The sequence below is a fragment of the Ictidomys tridecemlineatus genome, chromosome 8, assembly GCF_052094955.1.
Source record: "Ictidomys tridecemlineatus isolate mIctTri1 chromosome 8, mIctTri1.hap1, whole genome shotgun sequence".
Lineage (NCBI taxonomy): Eukaryota > Metazoa > Chordata > Mammalia > Rodentia > Sciuridae > Ictidomys > Ictidomys tridecemlineatus.
Genome location: NC_135484.1, coordinates 59,304,720 through 59,318,387, shown reverse-complemented (window position 1 = coordinate 59,318,387; position 13,668 = coordinate 59,304,720).

The following is a 13,668-nucleotide window of genomic DNA, read 5'->3' as shown; positions in this document are numbered from 1 at the left end:
CTGAGCCACAACCCCAGACCTTAATTGAGTGTTTTAATCAATAATTTTATTTTTAGAAATGGAAAACACCATTTCTTGCACCTACAATTGAAGAGTACAATTACCTTTGACAGGTACGTTTGAGAGGGTAACTTAAGTGGATTCCTTTATTTGAACAATTGTATTATGAATAAATTGTGAAATATAATTGTGTTAAGTCCACTTTAATCAATAATAACCTAAATTAATCAATAATAACTAAAATAATAATAATCAATAGTCAATAACAATTAAAATACGAAAGGCTTAAATTTCCCACTTTAATCAATAATAAACCATTTTAATCAATAATAACCCAAATGACCTCACTAGAATTAGTAAGCATTTCTAAAGAGGTGTATACCAGATTTTTGGTTAATAGTTTTTGTTTTATTTCCCATCAGAACTGGTTAGTAATTACAGAGCAGCCTGTATCAAGAAGTAGTCACATCTCAACCTGCAAGGTATCTACAACAACTTAAAGGACCTAAAAATGACCTTCTCTCTATATACATATATGTGTGTGTTTATGTATTTAAATAAACATACATAATTTCTTTTGCAGTTCTGGGAATCAAACTCACCGTTTCATGGGTGCTACACAAGTTCTCTAACACTGATCTACATCCCTAGCCCTACACACAGTATATATTAAAACTGCTTAAATGTCATTCCATTTTCTTTTCCTTTCATGTTATTAAATATAAGAGGTGGTTCAGTTTATCTTTGCTTTGTACTCAAGGCAGAAGTAAGGGCCTTAGAGCAATCCATGAAAGGTAATGACTTGATTTATGCAGAACCTTTGAATATCTGTATAGTAATAATCTGGGTTAAAGAAACCTACAAAGTCTGGTCAGGAAAAAAATATATTTAACATCCTTTATTCTGTAGTTCACTCCAGACTCTGTTTAATGGAGCCAATTTTGAAACAGATATCAAGTTCAGATCTATCTCAGTTTCTTAAGCATCTGAAAACTAAAAAGTTTCATTTTTTATGGATGCTAGTAGAAAGAGAGCCTGAGTATGAAATGACTCACAACCCCAAGTCTTTATTAAAAAAGAAAACACTTTTTCTAATTTTAAATTAGGAGGAAAAGAGAGATCACTATGTAAAAATGTTTTTATTTAGATTTATTTTCATTCCATCTAATCTCTCATACAAACTATACCATTATTCCAGGACACCTTTATATATCAATACAGATATTTTACCCTGTATTCATCCCAATGTTAACTTCCAAATAATTTTCATGTTAACAATTTTATTTCATCCTTCTTTTAGAGTTTATAATACAAGAAGTAGACCTTAATTTTTATGCAACCTGCACTGTTTTATGTTTTAAATACTTTTTAATCATTGGAAATAATCACAAGGATGAACAAAAATCCTCATAATATTATGTGAAACAAAGGAAATTGAAAATAATAATGGTTTTTTAAAAAGGTAAAATCATAATCAGAAATTGGACTAAGTTATAAATACTTTGAATTATTAGATTTTGTGTTCTATATGCAATGTGAATGTTTATGAATATTAAATAATCAAATTTCACAACTGCATGAAGTAGGTATGACTACAGATAACAAAACCAAAGTAGATTCCAAGTTTTCCAAGGAATCTCCATACTGCTTTCCAGAGTGGTTGCACCAATTTGCAGTCCCACCAGCAATGTATGACTTTACCACATCCTTGCCAACACTTATTGTTGCTAGTATTCTTATGATAGTTGCCATTCTGACTGAAGTGAGATAAAATCTTAAAGTAGTTTTGATTTGTATTTCTCTACTTGCTAGAGATGATGAACATTTTTCATGTTTGTTGATCTATTTATTGTATTTCTTCTTCTGTGAAGTGTCTGTTCAGTTCCTCTGCCATTTTATTGACTGGGTTATTTGGTTCTTTTTTTTCTGAGTTTTTTAATTCTTTGTATATCCTGGAGATTAGTGCTCTATCTGATGTGCGTGTACTAAAGATTCTTTACCTTCCGTAAGCATTCACATTATTGATTATTTCCTTTGTTGAGAAGTTTGTCAGTTTGAATCCATCCCATTTATTGATTCTTGATTATATTTCTTGAGGTTTGGGAGTCTTATTAAGAAAGACAGGTCCTAAGTTGACATGATGAAGATTTTTATCCTACTTTTTCTTCTATTTTTCTTAGGCACTAGGTCATTGATTCACTTTGAGTTCAGTTTTCTGCATGGTGAGAGATAGGGGTTTAATTTCATTTTGCTGTATATGGATTTCTAGTTTTCACAGCTTCATTTGTTGAAGAGACTATCTTTTCTCCAACCACCATTTGACCTAGCTATCCCACTCCTCAGTCTATGCACAAAGAACTTAAAATCAGCATACTATATTGACACAGCCACATCAACACTTATAATAGCTCAATTCACAATAGCTAAACTGTAGAACCAACCAAGATGTCCTTCAATAGATGAACGGATAAAGGAATTGTGGTATACATACACAATGGAATTACTCAGCCTTAAACAAGAATGAAATTTTGGCAATTGCAAGCAAAAGGATGGAGTTGAAGAATATCATGGTAAGAGATATATGCCAATCCCCCCAAACCAAAGACCAAAAGTTTTCTCTGATATGTGGATGCTGATCCATAATTGGGGGGTAAGGGTGCAAGGGAACAATGGAGGAACTTTGGATTGGGCAGAGAGGAGTGAGAGGAGAGGAAGGGATATGGGGGTAGCAAAGAAGGTGGAATGAGACATTATCACCCTATGTGCAATGATGATTGCACAAATGGTATGACTCTGTATTGTGTATAACCAGAGAAATGAAAAGTTGTGACCAATTATGTTCAATGAGTTGAAATGCATTCTTCTGTCATGTATAACTAATTAGAAAAAATAATACAAAAAAAAACAAGGTACCTAAAGTTCAGCTGTTTTATACAAGGCCATAAACATAGGAAGTGTCAGAACTGGGATTCAAAATGTTATCTAAATGATATACACAGAGACTATAGAAGATGAAGAGAATAATTGTTTACCTGCTTTAGGAGCTTTCAATGAACAAATATCTTTGGGTTTTAAAAAATATTTGGGAAGAGAACTGTCTATTTAAATCAGACAGACCTGAATGATGTAAACCTAGGCTCAGTCACTTGTATACTTGTGCAGTCCTGATCAATTTACTTTACCAGTCTAAACTTTTGTGTTTCTTCTTTTTAAAACTAGGATAAGAAATATATGTATATCACATATGTATATCTCATATATATCAATCACACATATATATCAATCACACATATATATCAATCACACATATATATCATATATATATCATATATATCAAAATATCATAAGCTTTCAGTGAGGATGAAAGCACTAATTATGAATTCAGGATATTCTTAGGCCCTATAAATTAAAAATATTAATTTTTATAAATGATGAAAGAGAACTAGGTAAAAGAAGGATGAAATGGAAAATGTTCCAAGAAGGTAATCTTACCTCTTGGGGAGTGAGGGGAAAAGGGTGGAAAGATAAGGGGAAGGGAAATGGGTGGTAGGAATAATGAGGCCATGGCATTTCATAGAATATGTTTTTATATCTCTGACAATTAACAAATAATTAAGACCTACCAAGGAGGTAGAGAAAACCAAAATAAAATAAAAAATAGGGTAAAAATTAACCCAACTTTATTATAAATCAATATCATACTCACATTCAGGCGAATGGAGAAGACAAAATATACCTAAATTATGTCTTTAAGAAAACAACAGAGTCGTACAATGCTCACCCAGCACCCACAAGGCCCTAGGTTCAATCCCCAGGAAGACAAACAATTAAAAGCTTTTTTTAAAAAAAATAGTAGAGATAAGGGCAAAAAAAAAAATAAAAAATAAAAATTCTGACTATAAACACTCTAATCTATGCAATAAAATTATGTAAACACCCAGGAGATGAATAAGTATTTTTAAAACTCTTTATTTACTAACATTAAACAAATAGCTTATATTGACATATGATGTGTTCTTATTTTCTAAGTATATGAGAAATAAATTGCAAATAGAAAAAGAAGAAAGCTCAACTGATAGAACTGAAGGTGTCCATATGAACTCACTATGACAGATATATTCAATAAACACACAATCAATGGTTGATTACAGATACCTAAATTAAACACAGACAAATAAAGATAGTAAAGATACTTGCCTATTCATGTATTATTAGATATGTATCTATTTACTAGCTCTGTACATTGAAAAGACCTGGCTTTAATAGTACTTCTGGAACAATGTACACAAGTATTGCTGTAATTTCTCTTTTCTAACCACCCCTCTCCAATAAAAAGAACTAGGATTCCTTGTAGAAATAATGAATGAATCTATGGTCAGATCGAGGAAAATACAAAGATATCTAAAACAACTCAGTGTACCAGAAAATAAGAAAATTCTCATAAAAGTGTAGTGGAATGACAAAAGGTTACAGGAGTCAACCTGATATGGATGGCAATGACCAAAAAAGCTGAATAATCAATAATGATAATGCTGGATTATAATATATATAATAAAATATCCATGAGTTCTTATTGATACTAATCAATAATTGAATACATACATAAATGTGAGGCAAGGAGAGCTTTTCCTCAAAGAATTCCAATTTGAAAATTTGGAAACCAGGAAATCATATTTAGTCTAAAACCAGATTAATTATAGGTATAGGCAAGGCTCATCACTGTTTAATAAAAATACACAGTTGCACTGACCCTACAGTGCAGAGAACACTAGTATTTATTTCCACTATCTAACCTCAATTTAGTGTTTTAAGTCTTCCTCTCCACTACTCTACCAGCCTCTGTTAACAACATTTGTAGTCTCAACTACTCTTGAGTTCAATTCCACATGAGTGAGAAGATGTAATGTATTCTTTCTGTACTTCACTTTCACTTAACATAATGTTAAATTTGATTCTTGTTACAAATGATAGAATTTCACCCCTTTTTACTGCTGAAGAATATTCCATTGTAAGAAAGAATTCTGAATTTTGATTGATTTTGTTAAAAGGAAAGAAAATTGTGCAAGAAGATAGATATGGTTATCTTGATTTTAACATTACTCAGTGTATTCATATTTAGAAATGCCAAATGATACCAATAAATATGTACAATTATGTGTAAATTGAAAAAAAATATAGTTGATGGAAGTTTGAGAATAAACAATAGGATATTTACTTACTTTTGAAAAATCTTCCTGAAGCTATATATTTGTTACAAAGAGAAAAATAAATTTAATATAAATCAACCTGTCTTTAATGCTAACACTAACAGCCATAAACATATCAATATGGTGATGATGTTTATGGTATGATTCACCAAAAACACTCCAAAAGTCATTTTTCTAATATCCTTTCCAAAGTTCAAAACCTCACTTTAATAATGAGACAGCATCAATGAAACCAAAATGAACAGACATTTTTCAAATAACTGAGGGGTATTATGTTTTAAAAAATACTAGGATCACAAAAGAAAATTGGACTTGGCAACTGTCAAGAAAGAAAAAACTAAGAAGCCACAGTAACTACATGAAATGTGAGATCCTACAGCAGAAAAAGAACAGTAATAGAAAACATGGTAAAATACAAATTAGGTCTGTAAGCTTACTTATTAGTACTGGGCTAATGTTAATTCTCTGAGGTTGATCAGTTTACATTGGCTGTATAACATAATAACATTACTGAAAGTTTAGTGGAGGGAATATCTGAAACCTCTATATTTTTGCAATTTTTCTGTAAGTAAGAATATATTGAAATAATTTTTTAAAATCCATCCAGGAGATTTTATTATAAGCAATATTTGCATGCCTCCCTCTGTGTGTCAGTATAACAATTTAATTTGGCATTAATAGAAAAGAACCTGATCATGAGATTACCTCTAAATTATTCCAAGCCATATGAAGTGATTTCAAGTGGGGAAATGATTATTTCTTTGTACAATAAAAAAAAATATTCTCACAAAATAGCAAGAAGTCGAGAAATTCTGGAGTTGGAGAGATGGAGCTGAGAGTCCCAGTGGGCAGGCCGCCAGAGTTCACAGTACATAAAACCACCAAAGAGAGAGCTACAGAGATAAAACTCCAGAGATTTAAAAAGTTCCCTCAAATAGCTGAATACTGATCAGGATATACATGTGAGCAAACTACCTGAAGCTTGTTAAAAAAAAAAAAAAAGGAAAAAAAAATCTATAAAAAAAGTATTACAGAACAGTGCCTGATGCTCACAAGGGTTATAAACAGAAGGTGATCCCACTAGTAAGACTAGAAGAACTCAAAATTTATGAGACAAAGACTGAAAACTCAGAAAGGTCATATTTAATTAATAGCAAATAATTACCTGCTTTGGAATTGCATTGCAATTGTCCACTCAATTATAAGATTAAGTCCTGGAAAGAACAAGCTATGGCTAAGTAACTTAACTGAACCTTAGAGGAAAGACCCAGAATATTTACACGTATAATGAAATATCCAGCACATAATGATGAAAATTTTGTAATGTCTGGCATACAATCAAAGATAACCAGGCATTTTTAAACATAGGGAAATATGGTTGAGGTTATAGCTAAGTGTAATAACAATTGCTTAGCCTAAGTATAATAACAATTGTTTGATCCCCAGAGTTGCAAAAATAAACAAATAAGCAAACAAAACATATACAGTGCTAATAAGGGAATTAATCGATTGAAAATAACCCAGAGGCACCACAGTGGTTAGAATTAGAGGAAAATATTTTAAAATAGTTCTTATAAATTTAACCCATGTGTTCTAAAGAATTTGAAATTATAAATAATGCACCAAAGTAAAACTTTTGTAATAAGCAACAAATTAATGTCAAAATAAGATATAATAAATGGAACAATAGACTGAGTTATCATGCAGGAAGACTTAATATATTGAAGATCTCAATTTTCCCAATTTGATTTTAGATTTAATACAAAGTTTGGATCCTATCAGGCTTTTTTTTAAAAGAAATTAACAAGCAAATTCTAAAATTTCTATAAAAATGCAATAGATATGGGACATTAAACATTAAAAAAACTGAAAATGAGGACAAACATATAGGATTAATCAACTCAAGATGCATTATAAATCTGCAGTAATCAGGATGATGTGTTTTCTAGAGATAAACAGATTAATGAACGAGAATTAAGTAACAGTCCTGCACATTGAAAGTATTCAATATAAATTCAAATATAGTTTTGAATCCATATTCAAACATATATCTAAAAGAGAGTGTTCAATATAGATTTGAAGGCATGATATGGGAGTAAAGATAGTCTTTTCCACAGAATATGCTTGAAATTTTGTATATATTTACCAAAAAGTCAATTTTGCCACATAACTTGGACTGTAAACAAGAATTAAAGCAAAGAATCATGAACCTATATAAAAGTTTTAGAAACAGGGGAAAATCTGGTATCTCAGTGCCTTAGTCTCCAAGGAAACATTATATCTAACTATCTGTACATCCACCTATCTATTTATCTATAATCTATGTATCTATGTATCTATCTATCAATCCTATATATGCACATATATGATATATATATGATATATATACATATATATATATATATATATATATATATATATATATATATATTTTACAAGTTATATGATTTATTAGGAACTGGCTCATTTGAGAGGGGACACTGAGAAGTCCCAGCATCTTCCATGTGCGGACTGGAACCCCAGCGAAGCTATTGATATAATTCAGTTCAAACTAAAAGGCCTGAGAACCATGGAGCCATTGGTGTAAATCCCAATCTGAGTGTTGCAGAAAGAGTTGAGATGTTACATACAGTTCAAACAGTGAGGTAGGATAAAAACGGAAGAAAAAAAATTCTCTTTCTTCTGCCTTTACTTTTATTCCTTCCTAATGTTGATTAGAATTATTGAGGGTCTGAAAAGAGCAAACTGATGAAAGAACACATATTGATCTTCTCCTGAATTCAAATTGGGACTTACACCAACAGTGCCCTGATTCTTAAACTTGTAGAGTTTGTAACTGACTGAATGCCTTCACTGACTCCTTGGGTTTTCAGGATTTCAGGCTGTATTGAAACTACGCCACTGGATTCCCTGGCCCTCTCCTCAGCAGACAGATAACTGTGGTACTATTCAGCCTCCATAACCCTGTAAGCTAATTCATTATGTCTTCATTTTACATAAATATAGATATATAAATGTAGATATTGATAGAGATGTAGTGCTTCTCTGGAGAACCATGACTAGAACACCAGATAAACATAGAGTGGTGTGTCTATGCAGTAGCTATGCAATGTAATAATATTCAATAATAAAATAAGTTAACTAGTCAGAGAGCCAACAAAAAAAGGCTGAATATCAAATCAAGCAGGGTGAAAAAGTCAGACAAAGGATTATAAGCCATATAATTTAATATGTACTAATTTCTATAAGATGAAAACTATAGTGACAACATTTGTTATAAGAGCAGGGATAAAATTTATGGTGAATAGTATTCTTACTGTAAAAGATTTAATCCAGATGTGATACACATCATTTCTGCTCACATTTTATTTCAAAAGTAAATTTTATGGAATATCTAATGTGAATAGGTAAGGGGGCATAACTATGTGCTCAGAATTAGGGGACATCAAAACTATTTGACAATAACATTATCAGCTACAACACTTTATTAACACAAATTAATATTTTATTCTTAATATCAAGGGAAGTTACACACTAATTGAACTGATTTATTCAGAATAGAACAAGATCTCCTGGAGTGGGAGAAGGGATAAGTATTCCTTACAACATGTCCCCAAAGTTAATTCCTTTAAACTTAACCTGCTTTCTTCAAATTAGTAATGTATCCAATATCTAACATATCATTAAAATAAAAGTGTGTAAGTATATGTTTTTGTTTTAGAAACGGACATACTTGAACTGAAAAAGAATTTTTTATGTTTTTATAGTTGTAGATGGACAGCATGCCTTTATTTGTTTAGTTTTTTATGCAGTGCTAAGGATAGAACCCAATGCCTCACACATGTTAGCAAGTGGTGTTCCACTGAGCTACAGCCCTAGCCCTGAAAAATAATTTTAATAATATTACAATGTTTACAAATTGGTAACAACAAGAAAAATTTCATGTTAGTGAAGCCTGGCTTAAATATCTATTAAGAAGTTGTCTTAAGATAATATTCAGATTGCTATGCAAAATAAGTTGGTAGCTTCATCAGCAGTATCTTGCCATCAGAGACAACTAAATTTAGAGTTGAGCCAGGGGCTGCCTCAGCACAAACCTAACCAACTTCTGTCATGTCATTGTCAGTATGCTGAAATCCACATGTGTATATTTTCTGATTTTAGGCAGAAGCGAATATTACATTCAGAGAGAAGACCTTTTTATTGCTTTATTATTGCATAATGTCCTGGATATATTTGATATTGCTTACAGCTCCAATACACCTGTCACTGTGCCTCACTGCTAATACAATGACAGCTCAGTAGTCACATGTTACCAGCCAATATAATACATTGCTGTCTTCTTCTAGTCATTCTGAGTTAAAATCAGAATTAAAAAGCATAGTTAGACTTATTCTGGACTAGTTTTCTCCAGATAGACATCACTAACAAGTTTGACTGTAAGAAGTTGCAATGAGTATTGTATGGAGTGGATCTGCATATTTTTATTATTTGAGATCATAACCTGGCCAGTGGGGTTTCGCATCCTGTTCAGGATCCAAAGGAGAAGATTCAAGTTTCTGAAATGGCTTGGCCTGGTAATGACCAGCTTCTGTATGCTTCGATTAGAACCAGAGTTATATAAATAAATTATTGTTGAAACTGGAAAGTACCTTAAAAGAAAAATTAACATATGAAGAGAATATTCACCATAGTTAAGTGCTTTTGCAGTAACGATGAATAGCTTTTATTGTATTCATTTGATACTTTGAATAATAAAAATGTAAAATGGAATAGAATTCAGTTTTTTACTTTTTATATTTTATATATATATACATATATATATCTGTGTGTATGTGTGTGTGTGTGTGTATATATATATATATATAAATATATATATATATAATTTTGAGGAGATATTGTTTATTTTTTTATTTTACTCTATTCTAGAGTAAACATGAATATACCTGAATTCTCATGTTGAAAGCCAGGACAGAGAAACTAAATGATTTTTATGAAGGTTACATACACCTGTTAAAAACAAAACAAGGATTCTTTGTGTTCCAGGTAATTATGTTGTGTAGTCAAAGGAATGTCTTGGCTAGTATCTCCTTCTTAGAATAACTTCTGCCCAATACCTGACATTAGTTGAACATCTACCACCTATGAGGCTCTTGACATTACAACTTGTATTAAGGCAATCTCTGTCTACAGTAGCTTATAGTTTAGTTGGGGAAAATATGAAGTAAAAACAAACTAAACTTCAGATAGTAATTATGGAGAGGAAAAAATCCAAATGCGGGAACAAATACTCTATTTTAAATCAGGAAGAACTCTGTGAGGAGGTCATTTGAGCAAAAGTATAAATAATGAAAACATTCACACCAAGATGAAAGATTGGGAAGGGAGTTACAGAGGTGGAAGTAAAGTATATCTCAGCCTACTAATGTGCAGCAAAATCCATGTTTGACATAATATGTTTTAGAAACAAGTAATCATTAAATGAATTCATGTTACCCTTTTCTACACATAGGTGCACACACAGACTAAGATGTTTATTTATGGGTACTATGTTTCTATGTATGTGTGTTTCCATTAACATGCCATACATTTATACATAAGTGTGTCTTCACTGACATAATTAAATTATAAAAGCTAAATTGCTTTTGTTCTAGTGTTGAAGAAGCACTTTTTAAAATTTAAGATTCACATGTAAATAATGAGATCTAGTCACAACTTTTTAATATTTAAAAATTGCATAATACATAACACAAACAAGAATATTTTTTGTTTATCTGCTTGTTTTGTAAGAAAACTTTTATTGCTACATACCTAATATGAATGAATAAATACGTTGAAGAGTAGGAAAAGAAACTCTGGTAAGTTCTAGAAATAATATTTATCTTTTATTTTAAATATGGTTATTTTTCACCTTCAATAATTCTTAACAATAGAACAATTTGATCAGTACAAAAGAAATCCACCTCAAATCAATAAAAAGTTTCTAGCAGTCTTTTCATTAATCAAATCCTATTAGGAATATTGATGACTATGCTGAAACAAAGAACTCAGAATATTACTAGAATTATTAAATTTAGGGTCTGTTTCTTCTTTTTTAACCAAAAGGAGTGAAGACTAAAGTAATCATAAATTCGTACTCTGGATTCTTTTAAAAAAAAATCATTGTATATGATAATTAAAGACAGCAGATTAAAGGAAGGCTACATTCCTAATACCCTGAGATTTGGATTCAAGCAGTGTAGTACTGCTTCTCAGCAAGTTTCCTGAGTTGAGGGAGACCTGGTATTTGAACCCTTGAACTCTATGGGAGACTACTGCCCTACCAAGGAGGATTGCATTTCTGAATCCAAATCCAACCTGAGCCTCTCTCTATGCTGTTTCTCCTCAAAGGACACAACCTCCTGGTAAAGACTCAACTTCTATGCATTCTTCTTCCCGCTTCCTTTCTTCTGTCGAAGGAATATGGGGGACTAAAATGTATAGAGTCCCAGGAGGAGATGAAATTAAATTCTGAATGTCACAGAGAAGCTTTTTGTACTAACTAACCATCACCCTGGTTTTGGATGCCTATCTTGGATCCAACCATGAAGACTCATTAGTTAATTGCAGAGGATGAACAAGTGTTTACCAGAGAGGGCAATACAGACTCTCTGCAAACTGGACAATCTGATGCAACAGCTTGAGGCATTTCTAGACAATTAGAAAGATGAAAAAGTTTATGAGGCTGTGTTCTCTGGGTCTCTGGGGGAAGATCTCCAGTCACCCAGCACTAATCTTTCCCTATGTATCAGGTAAGGTCATCAAGAACATAAAACTTGTCATGACTTGCCTGATTGTAAACCATCAGAAAACGGGACATCAACTAGTCTCTAGACATGCCATACTTGAGGAAATGAAGCTCTGAGATGATAAGCCAGGTGACTGGTACTGCAGAGACCTCGTCAGTCTCAGCAGGGCAGCCAAAGGAGGAGACACACCTTCAGACACAGAAACCACATAATGTCTGAATTTCAGGACACTTTGCAGTGGCTCAGGAAGTAGAAAGTCTCCTCTCTATCAGGAAGTAAGCACCCTGAGAAGGACACCAAACACCTCATCTGCTGGCACCAAAGAAAAGACTGTTTGTTCAAGGTGAGAAAATCAGTCCAACCTCAAGAATCGAATCCCTCAAGTTAGGAAACACTTAAACCATGAGCTTCAAACTTTTGATACCCACTATTGTATAGTCTCTATGGTTTTGTTTTCCCAATAAACAAATGATCCTGTTTTTACAAATAGCTGTAAAGAAATCCCTAGTCAAAATCAAAAGTTTACTAGGTTATACGTATCCTAAGGATGATGCTAATTTCTTTCTTCATTTTCTTCCTTCCTTCCCCTTCCCTCCCTACTTTCCTTTCTTCTGTTATTTTGTGTTGTGTCTCTTAGTGTGTATAGTTTCTGCAACATTATGAGTGTGGATGCTTAATATCAGTATTTATTACTTTTAAGCAGATACAAAAATATAGAAAAGATAAAATGCTAGAAAAAAATTAAGAAAGGTTTTAGAAATGTTCAAGATGAAAAACAATGAAACAAAACCACTGGCACTGCATAGTTTGCACATTCACTTGTTCTTAAATAAATTATTTGAAAAGAATGTTTCTCAAAACCCATTAGAACTGTTTGGTTCCATTCACCAAGTAGTGGTATGAACAAACTATCACCATCTCCACTAATGTCTATAATATAATGTAATCCATTTAATACACAGAACCATCTTCAAATCACACTTTCCAAATATTTTTCCTGCTTTTTTGTCTTCTTTTTGTACACTTACTATGTCTCCAAAAGTTTTTCCTGAGTTTTCTTTAAGTGTATTATATTTGCATTATAATCCAAGTAAATACATTTGCTAGCGAATACACAACAGAACTTAATTCCCTTGATTTAGTACTACAATCTGTGTTTTTCTAAATGTCTGGACTGAATATTAGGTTGCATAATTGCTAATAATTGACATCAAATGTGGTGGTAATGGATAAGCTTCTTTTCAGTTCTCTTCTTCCTAATAGAACATATTTTTATCTTTTGTCTAACTTAGAGATCCAATTAACTGTCAATTCATATCAAATTTTTCTCCAGATATAAAATGACTGTTAAATATTAGAATTTCAACATAATTTAGCTTCTGTTTGTAGCACAGCCCACTATCTAAGCAAAGTCAACCCAGCTTGATCTCCTGCCATTATTTTTACTTTACCTTATAATTCATCTACTAAAATTTGAAGGTCATTCTGAAATATATTTTATTTATTTCTAAAATTGTGTAATCATCTCTAACATTGTACATGCTATTCTTTCTGAAATGTTCACTCTCTTCTCCCCTTTATGATCTCTCAGATTTCTACTTTTTAAAGTACAGAATGAAGTGTTCCTTTCTCCATGCGCTCCATCCATCCTTAATGAGAATGGTTTCATTTGT